Source organism: Chiloscyllium punctatum, chromosome 16 (assembly GCF_047496795.1).
Source record: "Chiloscyllium punctatum isolate Juve2018m chromosome 16, sChiPun1.3, whole genome shotgun sequence".
NCBI classification, from domain to species: domain Eukaryota; kingdom Metazoa; phylum Chordata; class Chondrichthyes; order Orectolobiformes; family Hemiscylliidae; genus Chiloscyllium; species Chiloscyllium punctatum.
In genome coordinates, this window is record NC_092754.1 from 42,194,764 (window position 1) to 42,214,078 (window position 19,315).

General features: G+C 42.7%; 1 protein-coding gene across 4 annotated transcripts in view; it reads right to left on the reverse strand.

Annotated features, from left to right (window-relative positions):
• The window catches only part of tmem269 (transmembrane protein 269), an 84,110-nt gene extending 73,615 nt beyond the window's left edge, over positions 1-10,495 (reverse strand). For 2 of the 4 annotated variants that reach the window (XM_072586817.1, XM_072586818.1), the window contains exon 1: positions 10,308-10,493. The gene's annotated coding sequence lies outside the window, so the exon portion shown is untranslated. Of the gene's footprint in view, positions 1-10,307 lie in introns of all 4 variants that reach the window. The other 2 variants (XM_072586815.1, XM_072586814.1) reach the window with 2 other exon arrangements.
• Positions 10,496-19,315: the final 8,820 nt, after the last annotated feature.

The following is a 19,315-nucleotide window of genomic DNA, read 5'->3' on the forward strand; positions in this document are numbered from 1 at the left end:
AAGATTAGAATGTAAAATTAAAGCACATAGGACTGCACATACTCGACATTGATGGAGAACCCATTGGCAGATATGAAGCAAAATAGAAATAAACAGGTCTTTTTCTGACAGGCAGGCAGTGACTAGTGGGATACCACAGGGATCAGCGATTGGACCCCAACTAGTCACAACATATATTAATGATTTAGACTAGGGTACTAAATGTAATATCTCCAAATCTGCAAAAATCACAAAGTTTGGTGGGAGCATGATTGTGAATAGAATGCAAAGATGTTGCACTGTGAGTTGGATAAGTTGAATTAGTCAGCAAACGTATGGCAGATTAAGCATTATGTTGTGAGCTTATTCGCTCTGTTAGGAAAAACAAAGGCAGATTACTATACAAGTGGCAATAGATTGGGAAAGGGGGAGGTGCAACAAGACCTAGGTGCCCTTCTATACAAGCTGCTCAAAGTAAGCTTGGAGCTGCAGCAGACAGTGAAGGAAAATGATATGGTGGACTTCATAGGAAGAGGATTCAAGTACAGGTGATGTCTTACTGTAATTACACAGGGCTCTGGTGAGACTACACCTGGTGTACTGTGTAGTTGTCTCCTTAGAAGATGGATGTTTTAACTATGGAATAGTACGACAAAGGTTTACCTGATTGATTCCTGGGATGGCAAGACTTATATATAAAGAGACTGCATCAGTTAGATCCACTGGATTTTGGAAGGGGCAAGATCTTATTAGAAACAAAGTTCTGACAGGGCTAGACATGGTAGACACAGGAAAAATGTTCCTGATAATGGAGAGTCTAGAAGCAGGGATCACAATTTAAAGATTTGGAATTGGACATTTTGGATTGAGAGAATGAGAAATGTCTTGACATCAAATAGTGAGGCAGTGGAGTCTTTGCCACAAAGTGGTTGAGGCCAAAATGTGGCATGTTTTCAAAAATTAGTCCTATTTCTTAGGGCTAAAGGGATCAAAGGGTTTGTGCAGAAAGCATAACACTGTATGGAGTTGAATGATAAGCCATGTAATACTGTATGATGGAGCAAGCTCAAAGTGTCAAATAGCTTACTCCTGCTGTATTTTTGGTTTCTCTGTGTTCTTACAATCATTTCTTACACAGAAGTAAAAACCAATGAACTTACAGAAGTTTAAGCCTAAATTAAAAATTAATCACTTTGTAACTAGAACTCATACAGAAGACCAAAGGGTTGCAGCTAGGCAGGCAGCGGAGATGGCTGATAATTGAGCTGAACCATAAAATGAAAAGTATTTTTTTGGTCAGTCCCATAAACTAGAAAAGGATGAAAGATTGGATAGTGAAAGCAAGGTGAATAGACTGTGGAAGGAAAGGGAGGTTAAAAAAAAGAGCACTGGATGCTGGAAATCAGAAACAAAAACTTGCTGGAAAAACTAATTCTGGCAGCACCTGTGGAGAGAAAGCAGAGTTAACGTTTCAGGTTCCAATCTGAAGGGTCACTGGACCAAAAACATTAACCCTGCTTTTTCGCCACAGATGCTGCCAGACCCACTGCACTTTTCCAGTAATTTCTGATTTGTTTTGGTGAGGAAAAGGATAGCCAGAAAGATAGCTGAGAATTCCTCCTTAGGCCAGAAAGGAAGGTGCTAAGGATGGTAGAGAAATTTGAAGGCCTCAGTATTGGAGGCTAAGTATTGGAGCAAAGGCTAATGTTTCTGCCCTTTGGTTTCTCTTACTTCACATGCAGTCACACGCTCCTATCCCTGAACACTAACCGAATCAAAATACCCTAAGTGCAACTGCTCCCTAGTGCAAAGAACCTTGTAACTTTTCATTCACTTAGTGATTAGTATCTGTAGTACAACTTCCAGCTCAAATTCTGAGCCAAAGCTGCTTGAACTTCAACAATTAACTGCAGACTCTTTGTCCTAGACCAAATTAAAACCCAGGAGTTCCCACAATCTGCAATTCTGACACATCTGTCTTGCCATCCCTAATTTGTTCTAATTAATGCTTCAGTTATTTAAGAAAATGCTATGTGGCTAAAGTAAACATTTTACTGACATTATCACCAGTTGCTATACCATTAGGAGTAATCCTTAAATCGCTTAACAGATACTCACCAAATAACTAGACTCTTTTCCTGTAGAATGGAGCAAAAATCCTAAACTCTTTAGAAAAGCAAAAGGAACACCTCTTGCCCTTCTACCTATAAGCCGGTTAATTACCTACAGATAGTTTTTCTGTAACGCAATGGTTGCAATCTTATGACCCTGCATTATATAAAATCTGCACAATAAAAATAGCACTTAAAATGTTGGTGATACAATAGTGTTATAGCCAACACACTTTTTAAAAAAAGTTTGAGCTTGAGAAAGAGCATCCCCTTTCGTCAATTGCATTAGTCAATTTGTATTGACAAAATGCGCGTGAGAGCAGAATGACCTGTAACTCCAAGTCACACTCTAGCACAAAGTTGGCTCGTTTTATATACTCCTAATACAAAAAGGTCTATCTGATGCAGTTGTAGCTGTTTTTAATAAAAAATTAACATCCAATATTTCTTCCACTGGTCACCATGCAAAAACAAAAAAAAACTTAGACTGGGAACTTAAAAATTCAAACTGCAGATTTCAGCTTAGTGTTAACTTACTCCAAATCCAATCAAAATTATATTTGTACAAAAAGATTTAAACTATTACCCACCAACTGCCATCATTCAATTACAGTTTGAGAGATCCTAACATGCAAAAAGGTCATTTGCATGTCCTGTGTTACAACAATAACTTACTGGCTATAAAAGAGCATTGGGATGTTCTGAAGTCATGAACCATTTCACATTTATAATAGTTTTGATTTCTTTTATGACCAAGAGAGAGCTTGTTTAACTCATTGGAGATTACTCAAAAAGGACCAAAAGTCTTCCTTCATAGCAGATGTACTTCAAATGATCAAGATCACCTCCGCATTATTATTTTCTAGATCTGCCTCATTTTATTTTCTTTTGTTTAAACTTTGGAGCCACTTAGATCTATTGGCACTTATTTTATGAAGCTTAAAACTATCAAAGTAGTAAAATTGTTTGCCAAAATCTAATGCATCAGTAGTGGATGTGGCAAATTTGGGGAAATGAAGCATAGACTGGGTGAGTGCTTTGCAGAACATCTACGTTCTGCCTGTGAAAAGGTTCCGGAGCTTCCAGTTGCCCGCCACATTTACATATCACCCTGTTCCCCGGCCAACCCTGTTTCTGTCTCAGGCTTGCTGCAGCATCCCAACGAAGCTCAGTGCAAGCTGGAAGAACAACACCTAATTTTCCGCTTTGGGACCCTCCAGCCTCTAGAGTTCAATAATTTTAGAGTCTGAACGCTCCCATTTCCTAGCCACATATCACAGACACCAGTCCTTGTTGTTATCACAGTCTGTCATTACACACTACTTATTGTTAGCCACTAAGTCTCTATTAACAGCTATTCACCCTCCTAGTCAGGTCATTGTCCACTCCTTTGCCTATCCAACTGTTCTTCTCTCTGAGTCCTATCCCCATGAATTGTTTACTCCTTACAACTTCACCAAACCCTTTCTTCTGCATATGAATTGACACTTTCATAGGTGCCATCAGTTCTGATGAAAGGTCAGCATACCCATTGATTTAGATTTCTCTTCACAGATGATGCCAGACCTGCTGAGCTTTTCCAACAACTTCTGTTTTTGTTTCTGGTAAACTTGGTAGCCCATGAACAGATTGTATCACTAACCATTTTTCAACATCTATTTTCTTGACTGTGTCAATACTACAATAATGGATGAATGGATACCATCCAGCAATCACCATACATGAATGTTCCCTCCCAGTTGGGGAACACTGCAGCAGTGAAGGGCATTCAGCCATTGATCTTGGGTTTGTCATGCTCCATGCGACCCCTCCCCCCCCCCCCGCCCCACCCCACCCCACCCCATACTGTTCTGAATCTTTATAATCCTTAGTATCCTGGTTTGACACGATCACCTTGATAACTTATGATCGATCTTAACTTGTACAGTTTTTTGAATTACTTTTTACTTTGGTTAGATCCTCAGCATATGACTCATAAGCCCATGTTATTTCAGTCATTTGGTTTGTCTCCAGTACCATCTTAGTTTTAGTGCTTTGTAATCATCTCTCTGCCTCAATTAATCTGATCATAAGTCACCCTGTAACTTGTGATCCCACTGTTGACACTTTACTCACACCATCTGACACTCATCACCTGCAGAGACTTATTGTTCTGTCTGTTGACATTTCACTCACACCACTTGTATAATTTTTTGATCTCCGTGATTATAAATTCTATGCTTGTGTGCCTCTCCTCACTTCACTTGAAGGGGCAGTGCTCCAAAAGCTTGTGATTTCAAATCAACCCCAGTTGGACTATAACCTGGTGTCATATGACTTCTGACCTTGCCCACCTTAGTCCAACACTGACACCTTTACATCATGACTTGAAAAAGAGCAATGGGAATAACTCTTTGGGATAAATACCACATCTTTATTGCTAGATAAGTGTTTTTAAGCTACTTACCTCAATGCCTGAATACTGCACCATTGAAAGCAAAAAGGTCGATATAATTGTTTTTGACTGTTAAAGTCTTTTAATGGTTACTACTTTATTATGATTCCAAGTTAATAAGTATGCTCGAGTACAGGACATTCTGTTTTTAATGATATTTTAGTCAATGACAGTCAGAACTGCCTTCATCCTTCAGCAAGCATTAACTCAGGCCTTGATCGTTTACTAACTACATTACTTTGTAACCAATTCCTAGTCATTTTTAACCTATCAAAGCAACCAAACATTTAAAAAAATTCTGATGGGTTTATCTGCAGATTAAGTAAAACATCAGATTCCCCTCCATGATTCTACAAATTGATCATGTCCGTGCTCAACCACATCTCCTTAAACGTGTTACAATCCAGAAGAGTGGAGGAAGTCGAACAAAAGCTATTTGACAAATATTAAAAGAAAAATGTTAGGGTAAATACACAAAGAACAGGACGATTCAGCAGTAATCCTTTCAGAAGACTGGCCCAGTTCCATTGGGCAAAATGGTCTTTGACAAGGTCACTTGGTATTGGCTGGACGATCAACTGCGCGGAAGCTGCTCCTCGATTATACAGCATCAGTAGGTAGCTTCTGTTTCCATTCTTTTAGAGCCTTAAAATTTGTTATAAAATCTACACACAAGATGGCAACACAGTGGTAATGTTAATGTTAATCCAGAGATAGAACTTCAAATCCCACCAGGATAAAAGAAGAAATTTAAAGTGTAATTAATGATTCCGGAATAAGATGAAACCACTGGATTGTTATAAAATCCCATCTAATTCATCATTTTTTTTTCTGAGGAGAAAATCTGCTGTCCTTCTGTAGTTTGCACTGCACACAACTTCAGACCCACAGTAATATAGTTGATTTTTAACTGGCCCAACAAGTTGCTCATTTCAAGGGCAATTAGTGATTGCTAATAAATGTTGGCCTTGCCTGTCAGTCTTACTTGTGTTGAGAGCATGAAACAACTCACAGGAAGGTGCTTAACCAAACACTTCTGACTTTAATTAGATTTTTGGGACAAAACAATGAACATTTGGAAATCAGTTATTTTTCAGCATAGATGTTGTAGTGTGATGACAGACACTAGAACACTCATTAAAATAGAAGAAGTTGCACAAATACAGTTTATAATTATACTCTGACCACATTTTAGAAGATAGGGCATTGACATTCAGGAAATTTGGCAATGACAAATGGGTGCAAGTTGCTACACCACAGCCAAGTATCTTTTTCAGGAACAGCAGAAATATTAATTCCTCCCCAAGAACCTTGGGGTGCAGGTGTAGACACATTAGCTCCTTCCAAAGGCTGGAGTTGAACATTTTGTCTCCACCCGCAGAATGTGTATGACATCAGTCGAATAGGTAGAGCAAACGTTACAGGAACATTTAACCGCTTCAGAACAATAACCTTTTATTCAGTGTTACTACACCTCACTGGGGTAACAGCTGGAAAGCAAGCTCTGCTATTCCAGGAGTTGTCACAAAGTTAAATATTTTATAAATGTATCCAAAATTCCACAATATCCCCGTCTCTTTTTAGACCCAGGTTGATAGAAAGTATGGATCAGGTTGCTGTACTTAACAAGGCTTACTAATTATTAAAACAAATTATTTGAGCTGCAGATAAATTATGAAATGTAACATTTACCTCATAGGGCCTCTCTCCACGCTCTTTGGCCCAAACTGGTCCATGCCAACCAAAATGTCCATTCATGTTAATCCCATTTCCCTCAACTTTTCCTATCCATGTATTTTCCAAATGCCTTTTAAATGTTGTTAATGCGCATGCCTCAACTACTTCTGCTGACAGCTCATTGCATATGCACACCATCATCTGTGTAAAAAAAGTTGTCACTTTTATCCTTTCCATTTTCACCTTAAACTGATGCCCTCACGTCCTTTATTTCCCAACCCTGGGAAAAAGACTGAGTGCATTCATCGTATCCATGCCTCATGATCTTATACACTTCTACAAGATTCCTGTTCAGTCTCCTATGCTCTAGTGTCCTAGCTGGTCTCTCCCTAGAATTCAGACCATTGAGTCCTGGCAACAGCCTTCTAAATTTCTTCTGCACTCTTTCCAATTTGATAACATCCTTCTTATAGCAAGGTGACCAAAACTAAGCACAGTATTCCAAGCATGGCCTCACCAACATACTGTACAACTGCAACATAACTTCCCAACTTCTATATTCAATACCCTGACTGATAAAGGCCAGTGTGCCAAAAGCCTCCTTCACTGTTTTGTCTACCTGTGACTCTACTTTTAGAGAACTGTGCACCTGAAGTTCAAGGTTCCTCTGTTCAGTTACACTTCTCAAGGCCCTACAATTCACCATGAAATTCCTGATGAAGAACTTATGCTTAAAATATCAACTCTCCTGCTCCTTGGATGCTGCCTGACTGGCTTTTCCAGCACCACATGTTTCGACTCTGATCTTCAGCATCTGCAGTCCTAATTTCTCCATCATGAAACTCCTGCCATTTCTTGGCCCATTCTCCAGCTGATTAAGGTCCTGCTGCAATTTCTGATAACCTTCTCACTGTCCACGATGCCACCTACTTTAGTGCTGCCAACAATCATGCCTAATACATTCTTGTCCAAATCACTGATATAGTTAATAAATAGCAATGGGCCCAGGACTGACCCCAGAGACATACCACTAATCACAGGCCTCCAGTCCGATAGTCTTTCCACTATTACCTCTGCTCCCTACAATCAGGCAAATTGTGTATCCAATTTGCCAGCTCTCCATGGATTCCTTGCAATCTAGCCTTCCAGAGAAGTCTACCACATAGAACCTTATCAAAAGCCTTAAATGAAATCCATATAGACTACTTCTACCACCCTGCCCTCAACCTTCTAGGCCACTTCAAAGAAGTCTAACAAATTTGTGAGGCATGATCTCCCACGCAAAGTCATGCTGACTAATCCCAATCAAACCCAGTCTTTTTGTGCGCATGTATATTGGATCCCTCAGAATCTTCTCAAATAACTTACAGATGTTAAGCTTACTGATCAATAGTTCCAAGGTTTTTTTTTGCACCCTTTCTTGACTAAAAGAACAACATTCGCTACTCTCCAGTGTTCCAGGACCTCACCCATGGGTAACTATGTGCAAATATATCAGCCAGGGCTCCTGCAACTTCTTCTCCAGCCTCTTGTTGGATTCTTGGATCTATCTGGTCAGGACTAGGAGATTTATCGACCCTCATACATTCTAATATGTGCAACATCTCCTCTTACATGATATGAATTGTGCCCAAGATATCACCACTAACTTCCCCAAGTTCCCAAGTCTCATGTCTTTCGCACAGTAAAGACAGGAGAAATGTTCATTGAGGACCTCACCCATCTCCTGGGTTCCACACGTACATGTCCACTTTGGTCCTTCAGTGGTCCTATTCTCTGTTTAGTTATTCTTTTTCCCCTTTCATATACAGGGTGCCTCCCACCCCCCACCTGCAGGTCCGGTTACCACAGTTTCAGTTATTACGCAGTTATTACAGATTACCGCAGCCTGAACACTTAATAAAGGGAATATTCCAGAACCGGGAGCTACCGGGAACATATGTTGCCATTTAAGTGAATGGGTTTGCATTTATCCACTATTTTGGGCCTCAATATCTCTTGTCATCCAGGGTTCCCTATTCCTGCCAACCTTAAGGTCCTGCTGCAATTTCTGATAACCTTCTCACTGTCCACAATGCCACCTACTTTAGTGCTGCCAACAATCATGCCTAATACATTCTTGTCCAAATCACTGATTTAGTTAATAAATAGCAATGGGCCCAGGACTGACCTCAGAGACATACCACTAGTCTCTGCTGGAACATATGTTCCTCACAGGAACATATAGACCATGATTTCTAGCTATTTAACTTGTAAAGGCCTCCCACTGGCCAGGGGTCCATTTGCCTGCAAACAAACTACTCCAATCAACCCTTGCAAGCTCATATCTAATTCTATCAAAATTCACCTTGCTCCAATTTAGAACTTGAACCTGTGGACCAAGTCTGTCCCTCACCATAACTATTCTAAAATTGGTAGAACTATGGTCACTTGTCCTAAAGTCCTCCCCCACTGTCATCTCAGTCATCTGTCCTACCCTATTTCCCAAAAGTAGGTTGGGTTTTGCCCCTCTGAGTTGCACCCTCTACATAGTGCTTGAGGAAACTTTCCTGAATGCACTCAAATTCCACCCAATCCAAGCCTTTAACACTCTGGCAGTCCCAGTCTATGTTAGGAAAATTAAAATCGCCAGCAATGACAACCCTATTGCTCCTGCAAGTCTCCCCAGTCTCCCTGCATATTTGCTCCTTTAATTCCCATTGACTATTTCAGAGCCTACAGTACAACCCCAATAACGTCACCATCCCCTTCTTATTTCTCAGCTCCACCAACAAAGCCTTACTGGATGATCCTTTACTAGTTAAAAATTCTATTCTTATAAACTGTGTCACTAAATCACCAAACACCTCCCCCAATGCAGACAGACAAGAAAATATTGGTGTTATGGGTGCAGAAAAAAATAACTGTTTAATATTCCCCCTCCACAGGATGTATGGAGATGATCCCTTTTGACAAATAGATAATCACATGAATGTTGGCAGGCAAATATTTATCATCCAAAACTGGTCACTTCACAGACCAATTACTTATTTGTTGCCTGCCAAATTTCATCTGGTACACACTACCTAATTCTGGTTCCTCAGCAACTAGACCACTCCCACTGGTTGAACAGATAACAGTGTAAACAGTACTTATAATAATTGCTGGCAGCTTGCTTTGTTATAAAGGATAGCAATCCCTTCCTTATCCCTTGGTTTAAACACAATCATTTTCCCTTTTCAGTTCACAACCAAAAATGCAGAAAAAAACGTCTTTATGACATGGTAACCCTTTCCTTTTCCAACAGGAGTGGTACTAAATTATTTTAGTGAAGAGATAAATCTGGAGAGAGGGGGCTACCCCCTATGTACAGTATCTTATACATACCATAAGTATGGTATCTCCACCGTATGCACATACTGAGAAATAGACTCAAATTGTTGAACTTTGGGTGTGAGCTGTGATTGTTCCAACAAGCCATGTGATGGTTTAAAAACATGCATTAACATTTAATACAGAAGAGAAAGGGAGGGAAGAGATAACTCTGAAGAATAGGACTTCCCACATTAGGTCCTTGACTAGTTCTTTCCGCCCCCTGGCTTCAATCAGACCATCAGGGGCCAAACCAGTTCTGCAATAAGAATTAGTGAGAGTTACAGGTGGATGCAACGGGTAATCCCCCTGCATCGATTACCGACTTGCAAAGATTTGCCAACGAGTGCCAAAAAAAAATGCCTTCATATTAAAAAGGTTATTCAGACGGGAGCGCAGCCTGGGAAGGAGGTGGATGGATGAATTGCTACTACACCTTCCACCACCCTCCCAAACAAACAAAAAAACCCGGCTGGGGTGAGACGGAGACGATCCGATCCAAACGCATCAAAGGGGACCGAGGGAACCTCCATCAAAACAAAAAAGCCCGAGGGCGACCGGCGACGACCTCCCTAGGATCCGACCCTCAAACTAGTTTCTTCCAAATTAGCTTGCCTGGATTCAGTAATTTGCACGGATGACACCCGTTTAATCTTAGCGGCAGAGCACCAATATTACTGTTCCAAAAGAATGAAAAAAAAATCAGCACACAATGGAACGCTCGCCAGAACCAACGCGTGAGCTGAATAACTTACCTCAGGAATGACAGGACGAGTTAGGGATGGGTTGAGGGATAGGGATGCACAGATGGCGCCGTTATCTGAAAACGAGCTCCACAGCGACGCACCCGCCTCCCTGCGCCCTCCACCCGCCGCACTGGATGTGGCTCCGGCAGCGGCGCAATAAAAACCGTTGGCCAGCCGGAGCAGGAGCCGCGCGCACCGGTTTCTAGCGGCTTCGACCGCAGGAGGGGGCGGGGCTGCCTGGCACCGCGCGGCGAGGCACGCGCAGCAGGTGGGCGCCGGCGCCACGACGGGGGGTTGGCAGGCAGGCAGGTAGGGCACTGGACGTGTCCTGTTTTTCTTCTTCTTTGTAGTTTTGATATTTTTTTTCTCTGACAGTGCGGTGTGTTTTACTTGTTGAAGGGCTGGACCCCAAAGGGAGAGAGGAAAGCCATCAGAGCCTGATTAGCAAAGCATTGGGGGGGGGGGGGGGGGACTTTTAGCTCATGAGGGTGTAGGAAGCAGAAGCCATGAATCATTTCAAAGACAAACTGTGGGCACTTGAGGGAAATAAAGTTGTAGGGCCACAGGGATAGTGTGTGGTGGGGTGGGGACAAATTGGAACCTTCTGCTTTGGGTTCGTCTGGATTTGATGGGCTAAATGATCTCCCACGCCTTAGGTCAAATAAATAAGCCATATGAAGAACTTCCTTGTCTCCAGGAAGGAGTCAACCTTCGTACAATCAGCAGTTGAGCCCTCTTCAAGATTTAGAAATCATTGTGCATTTTCACGCTTTAACATTAATTAAGAATTAAATATGTTAGGTAACAAAAAAACACAAAACATTATCCAGCTTTTAAACAGTGTATCAGCACATTTGCTCTTGGGTTGCACGATATTTGCTGCTACCTCCTGGATCTCAGAACCATAACAAATGGGTGTCAACCATCTCCAGCATTCAGCAAAAAAAAGATTGAAACCATCTTCAAAATTATAAGTTAGGGTGAACTTATATCTTCATTGCTAAACCATACAAAAAATCCCAGCCTCACTACAATATTATAACTACAAAAGTCTTAGAAATATTGAGTATAATGTTTTCCGAACCTATTGCCCCACTGACCCACACGTCCCACTACCACTCTCACTCTCATGAATTGCTGCATGGAATACCTGATACTGTGGATATGTACCTTGTGTTGTCAATTTGCCAGTTCCTCTGCAGTGTTTTACTCAGGATTGTGAATTTCCAAATAGTGTTTTTAGGCTTCTCATTTTGAAGGAGAAACAATTTAGGCCTTAATTTCTGCTTCTATTTGATATTTATCTATTTTGAAGGGTCAAGACTTCAAGAAACACAAGACACTTTAAAAAAGGATAAATCTTTATATTCTGGCACAGTGAAATCATGATCATTGAACTGAACCACATATCAAAGCCATTTGATTAGCCTAATCCGGCCAGTGTGTTTGTTCGCAGGCGTCTTTTGTTCTAATCAATTGGTGTTCAGGATACAGATGATTCTGCAAGGCTGGCATTTGTTGATTATCCTTAGTTGCTTTTGAATAGGGAGTTATTGCTTGTCATGTTCCACAACTTGACAAACTAACCCTATATCATCAGGTCTGGCAGCATTTCTGGAGATGCTGCCAGATCTGCTGAGTTTCTCCAGCAATTTCTGCTTTCATGTCATCTCCAGATCTGCAATTTATTTGTTTTATTAATCCTATCTGTTATTATTCTCTGTCCCCATCAACAAATTTCCAATACATATCACAAGTTTACACCACTACCTGATGAAGTTGTGAGCACCATTCTTTTTAGAAGTAGAACAAAGGTCAAAGAAAGTTACAGCACAGGAACAGATCCATTGGCCCTCCAAGCCCGCGCCGGTCCAGATTCTGTATCTAAACCAGTTGCTTATTTTTAAAGGATCTATATCCCTCTGCTCCCTGCCCATTCATGTATCTGTCTAGGTATATCTTAAATTACGCTATTGTGCCTGCCACTACCACCTCCGCTGGCAATGTGTACCAGACATCCACCAAGCTCTGCCTAAAGAACTTTCCATGCATTCCTCCCTTAAACTTTTCCCCTGTGCAATGTAGCAATTAACATAGAAACATAGAAGATAGGAGGAGACCATTTGGCCCTTCAAGCCTGCTCCGTCATTCATCACAATCATGGCTGATTATCCAACTCAATAGCCTAATCTTGTTTTCTCCTCATAACCTTTCATCCCATTCACCCTAAGTGCTATATCTAGCCGCCTCTTGAATGTTTTGGCATCAGCTACTTCCTGTGATAATTAATTCCACAGGTTCACCAGTCTTTGGGTGAAGAAATATCTCCTCATCTCCTTTCTAAATGTTCCACCCTGAATCCTTCAACTGTGACCACTGATTCTGGACATACCCACCATCCTTCCTGCATCTACCCTATCCAGTCATAGAACATAGAACATTACAGTGCAGTACAGGCCCTTCAGCCCTCTATGTTGCACCGACCAGTCATACCAATCTGAACCCATCTAACCTACACTATTTCATGTACATCCATATGCTTGTCCAATGACGACTTAAATGTACTTAAAGTTGGCAAACCTACTACCATTGCAGGCAAAGCATTCCATACCCTTACTACTCTGAGTAAAGAAACTACCTCTGAAATCTGTCCTATATCTATCACCCCTCAATTTAAAGTTATGCCCCCTCGTGCTCGCCGTAACCATTCTTGGAAAAAGGCTCTCCCTGTCCACCCTATCTAACCCTCTGATTATCTTATATGTCTCTATTAAGTCACCTCTCAACCTTCTTCTCTCTAACGAAAACAGCCTCAAGTCCCTCAGCCTTTCCTCGTAAGACCTTCCCTCCATATCAGGCAACATTCTAGTAAATCTCCTCTGTACCCTTTCCAAAGCTTCCACATCCTTCTTATAATGCGGTGACCAGAACTGTACACAATACTCCATGTGCGGCCACACCAGAGTTTTGTACAGCTGTAGCATAACCTCATGGTTCTGGAACTCGATCCCTCTATTAATAAAAGCTAAAACACTGTATGCCTTCTTAACAACCCTGTCAACCTGGGTGGCAACTTTCAAGGATCTGTGTACCTGGATACCGAGATCTCTCTGCTCATCTACACCACCAAGAATCTTACCATTAGCCCAGTACTTTGCATTCCGGTTACTCCGACCAAAGTGAACACTTCATGCTTGTCCGCATTAAACTCCATTTGCCACCTCTCAGCCCAGTTCTGCAGCTTATCTATGTCTCTCTGTAACCTACAACATCGTTCGTCACTATCCACAACTCCACCAACCTTCGTGTCGTCTGCAAATTTACTAACCCAACCTTCTACGCCCTCATCCAGGTTGTTTATAAAAATGATGAACAGCAGTGGACCCAACACCGACCCTTGTGGTACACCACTGGTAACTGGACTCCAGGATGAACATTTCCCATCAACCACCATCCTCTGTCTTCTTTCAGCAAGCCAATTACTGATCCAAACTGCTATATCTCCCACAATCCCATTCCTCCGCATTAGTCCTCTTAGAATTTTATAAGTCTCAATGAGATTCCTCCCTCATTCATCTGAACTCCAGTGAAAACAATCGTCACCTAGTCAGTCTCTCCTCCTACCCAAAATTCACAAACCTGACTGCCCTATCATCTCGGCCTGCTCCTGCCCCATGAAACTCATCTCCCCAGACCTTGACACACGTCCTATCCCCCCCCCCGGTCCAGGAACTCCCCACCTATATTCAGGGCACCACAAAATCATTGACTCCCGCAGCGACCTAGACTACACCTCCTCCCACTCTGTCTCCTGTAAAAATGCTATCCCTCATTCCCAATTCCTCCGACCCTGCTGCGTCTGCTCCCAGGCGAACCAGTTCTACCACAGAACATAACAGATGTCCTCCTCCTTCAAAGACCGCAATTTTCCCCTCCCTTGCGTTTGATGATGCCCTCCAGCGCATTTCATCCACTTCCCGCACCTCCAACTTGCACCCCACCAGTCACCAGTCGCATCATCTTCTGCCATTTCTGCCACCTACAACTAGACCCCACCACCAGGGATATATTTCCCTTCCCACTCCATCCGCGTTCCGTAAAGACCATTCCCTCCGCGACTCTCTTGTCAGGTACACGCCCCCTGCCCCCCACCAATCCACCCACAAACCCCATCCTGACCCCGTCCCCTGCCTCTGCAAGATTTGCAAAACCTCTGCCCACACCACCTTCCCCGCACCCCCCCCCCCCCCCCCCCCCACCACCTGCATCCAAAGCTGCCAAGAAGCCTTCCACATCTGTCACAAGTGCACATTTCTCTGCACTTCTACATACGTCATTTACTTTATCCGTTGCTCCCCATGTGGTCTCCCCTACATTGGGGAGACAGGACACCGACTTACGGATGCTACAGAGAATATCTCCGCGACATGCGCACAAAACAAACCCCACTTGTGGCCAAACAATTTAACTCCCCATCCCACTCCCCCAAGGACATGGGCTTTCTTCATTGCCAAACCCTTACGACCCAATGCCTGGAGGAAGGACTCCTCATGTTCTGCCTTGGCACCCTCCAACCACATAGGATCAATGTGGATTTTAACAGTCTCCTCATTTCCCCTCCCTCCCCACCTTATCCCAGATTCAACCTTCCAACTTGGCACCTCCCTCTTTACCTGTTCGACATGACCATCTTCCTTCCCACCTATTCGCTCCACCCTCCTCTCCGACCTACCACCTTCACCCCCTACTTCACCTACCTACCGCATTCTCAGCTACCTCCCACCCCACCCACCTCCCCCCAGCCCCACCCCCTCCCATTTATCTCTGTCGCCTTGGCCCACAAGCCTTATTCCTGATAAAGAGCTTATGCTTGAAACATCGACTCTCCTGCTCCTCGGATGCTGCCCGACCAGCTGTGCTTTTCCAGCATCACACTCTTGACTCTCCTCATACATCAGTCCTGCCATCCCCAGAATCAGCCTAATAAACCTTTGCTGCACTGTCTTGAGAGCAAGAGCATCTTTCCTCAGAAAACGAGACTAAACATGTACACGATATTATTGGTGTGGCCTCACCAAGGCCTTGTATAACTGCAACAACACATCCCTGCTCCTGTACTCAAACCTTCTTGCAATGAAGGGCCAACATACCATTTGTCTTTTTTACCGTCTGCTGCACCTGCATGCTTACCTTCAGCGACTGGTGCACAAGGACACCCATTGTACACTCCCCCCTCCCAATTTACAGCCATTCAGATAGTAATCGGCTTTCTTATTTTTGTTTCCAAAGTGCATAATCTCACATTTATCCAAATTGTGCTGCATTTGCCTTTGAATTGCCCACTCACCCAACCTGTCCAGATCATGCTGAAAGATTTCTGCATGCTCGTCACAGTTCACTCTGCCACCCAACTTGGGATCATTTACAAACTTTGTTCGTACTTTAATGCTACTATAATGCCTTGTGACATTTTGCTAAATTGAAAGTGCTCTATAAATGGAAACATTGAGATATTCTTCTGGAAATAAAACATTTCATTTCAGTTTCTTCCTTTTGATTAGATCAAAATGATTTTAAAGTTATCCTGATGAGAAATAACCTCCAACCAATACGATCATTTTGTAGCATTATTTTTGATCAAATAGGAACATGGGATGTGGGTGTCATTAACTGCGCCAGCAGTTATTGCCCAACCATAATTATCCATAGGGCAGTTACATTGCTGTGGTCTGCAGTCACATATTAGATTAGATTAGATTACGTAGTGTGGAAACAGGCCCTTCGGCCCAACAAGTCTACACGGACCCGCCGAAGCGCACCCACCCACACCCATTCCCCTACATTTACCCTGCACCTAACACTACGGGCAATTTAACATGGCCAATTCACCTAACCTGCACATTTTTGGACTGTGGGAGGAAACTGGAGCAAACCCACGCAGACACGGGGAGAATGTGCAAACTCCACACAGTCAGTTGCCTGAGGTGGGAATTGAACCCGGGTCTCTGGCGCTGTGAGGCAGCAGTGCTAACCACTGTGCCACCGTGCCGCCCACACAATTTACATCTCAACTTTCATTTTTCAACCCAAGTATTAGTACAACCTTAACTTCAGCGTTTTGATTAGATTAGATCCCCTACAGTGTGGAAACAGGCCCTTCGGCCCAAAAACTCCACACCCACCCTCCGAAAAGCAACCCACCCAGACTCATTTTCCCTCTGACTAATGCACCTAACACTATGGGCAATTTAACACGGCCAATTCACCTGAACTGCACATCTTTGGAATGTGGGAGGAAACCGAGCACCCGGAAGAAACCCATGCAGACATGGGGAGGATGTGCAAACTCCACAGAGACAGTCACCCGAGGCTGGAATCGAACCTGGGACGCTGGTACTGTGAGGCAGCAGTGCTAGCTACTGAGCCACCGTGCCGCCCCCTAGACTAGATCAGATGAAGACGGCAGTTTCCTTCCAAAGGTCGTTAGTGAACCAGATCGTTTTTTCCTGACAATCATTTCATGATCATTATTAGATCCTTAAATCCACATTTTCTTTGAACTTAAATGCCACCATGCCTCATGGCAGGCTTTGAAATCAGGTCCCTGGAACCTTGACTAGGTCTCTGAATTATCAGCCTAGTGATACTAACACTAGACCATCACCTCCCCAGTCTCTACCATTCAATAAGATGGTGCCTGTTCTGAGATGTTATTATACGCCATTCTAACAAATGGGATTTGAACCAGCCTCCTGGCTTGAAGGTAGGAGCACAAACATTGCACCACAAGAACCCAACATAGTATTTTTTTATGGTTACTTGACTATAAGTCTGAAATGGCAGTTCCTTGTTTTAATTTCCAGCATATCTGGAACAAACATGCTGTACAAAATCTTAAATGGTCTCTAAAATGGGATTGACTCTCATTTACAATCTCCAATTATTGTTACTCTACATGTGAATTTTTTAATGCTACAATAGAATTTATGATAATTCTTGCCAAAATAGTCAAGTTATATTTCCATTTCAGTTTTACAGCTGCTTAAATTTTGGTTGGAATCTTAACCTGGCACAAAGGAATTGATTGTGGTTGTTGGAGGTTAGTCATCTCAGTTCCAGGACATCTCTGTGTTCATCAGAGTAGTTTTCTAGGTCTAATCATCTTCAGCAGATTCATCAGTGCTCTTTCCTCCCTCAGAGGTCAGACGTGATGGTTGCACAATGTATCAACCATTTATGACTCCACAGATACTAAAGCAGCCCATGTCTAAATTTAACAAGATTAGATTAGATTAGATTACTTACAGTGTGGAAACAGGCCCTTCGGCCCAACAAGTCCACACCGCCCCGCCGAAGCGCAACCCACCCATACCCCGACATTTACCCCTTACCTAACACTACAGGCAATTTAGCATGGTCAATTCACCTGACCTACACATCTTTGGACTGTGGGAGAAAACCGGAGCACCTGGAGGAAACCCACACAGACACGGGGAGAACGTGCAAACTCCACACAGTCAGTCACCTGAGGCAGGAATTGAACCCAGGTCTCTGGCGCTGTGAGACAGAAGTGCTAACCACTGTGCAACCGTGCTGCCCAAATATGGATACAATCCAGGCTTTGACTGAAAAGGGGCAAGTAACATTCATGTCACACAAATGCTAGGCACTGACCATCTTTAACAACCATCGCCAGTTCATGTTCAATGGTGTTATCATCACTGAATCTGCTAATATCAACATCTTGGGTGCTTACCATTGATTGGAAACTGAGCTGGATTTGCCATATAAATATAATGGCTACAAGAGCAGGTCAGAGGCGAGGAATATTGCAATGAGTAACTCATTTCCTGATTCCCCAAAGCCGTTCCACAAGGTAAAATCAAGATATGATGGAATACTTTCCACTTGCCAAGATGCGTGTAACTCCAGCAGCATTTAAGAAACCCGACATCATTAAGTACAAAGCAGAGTGGCATCACATCCACTCCCTCCAACACAGAAGCTCAGTAGTAGCAGTGTGTGCCATCTGCAAGATACACTGCAGAAATTCACCCAGGCTTCTTAAACAGCACATTCCAAATTCACAATTGCTTCTATCTAGAAGGATAAGCACAGCAGATACATGGGAATGCCATCAACTGCAAGTTCCCTTTCAAACCACTCATTAACCTGATTTGGAAATATATCACTATTCTTTCAGTGTTGCTGTGTCATAGTTCTCTAACTCCCTCCTTAACGGTACTGTGGGTCTGCCTACAGCATGTGGACTGCATTGGTTCAAGAAGCCAGTTCATCACCACCTTCTGAAGTGCAAGTAGGGATCGGGAATGAATGATGGTTCAGTCAGCAACACCCACATCCCATGATAGAATGAGGCAGCATTATTGAAACTACAGAATCAGCAAGTGGATTAGAACTTTATAGTAAACAACATTTTTAAATTCAGTAAAATGTTGCATAGAGTTATAGAGTCTGTGAGGCCTACAGCATGGAAACAGGCGCTTCGGCTAAATTTGCCCATGCTGTCCAGTTTTCACAATTAAACTAGTCCCATTTGCCTGGGTTTGCTCCATATCCTTCCATACCTGTCCCATCCATGTATCTGTCCAAATGTTTCTTACATGACAAAATTGTAATTGCTTCTACCACTATGGCAGCCCATCCCAGACCCTCACCAGTCTCTGTGTGAAAAAAACTCCCCCTCTGGACCTCTTTGTATTTCTCCCCTCTCACTTTAAAAGATAACATCAAATCTGTTTGATTTGTTGATAACCTAGCCATGGAAAATTATTAAAGAAGTAGGAAATATCTGCCTGTGAACATGTCATGTCCAAAACTGAAATGTTCAGTTCTGAATTTCAAACTAATTGTGGTATTTAAATAAAACTATGACAAAAAGATGAGTGTCAGAGTAGCACTTGTTTAGTGATTGAAGCTGCTCCCCAATACAAGAGGGAACAAAAGGAACATTCCAGACTGATATGAATCTAAAAATATATTATCAATTGAATGGG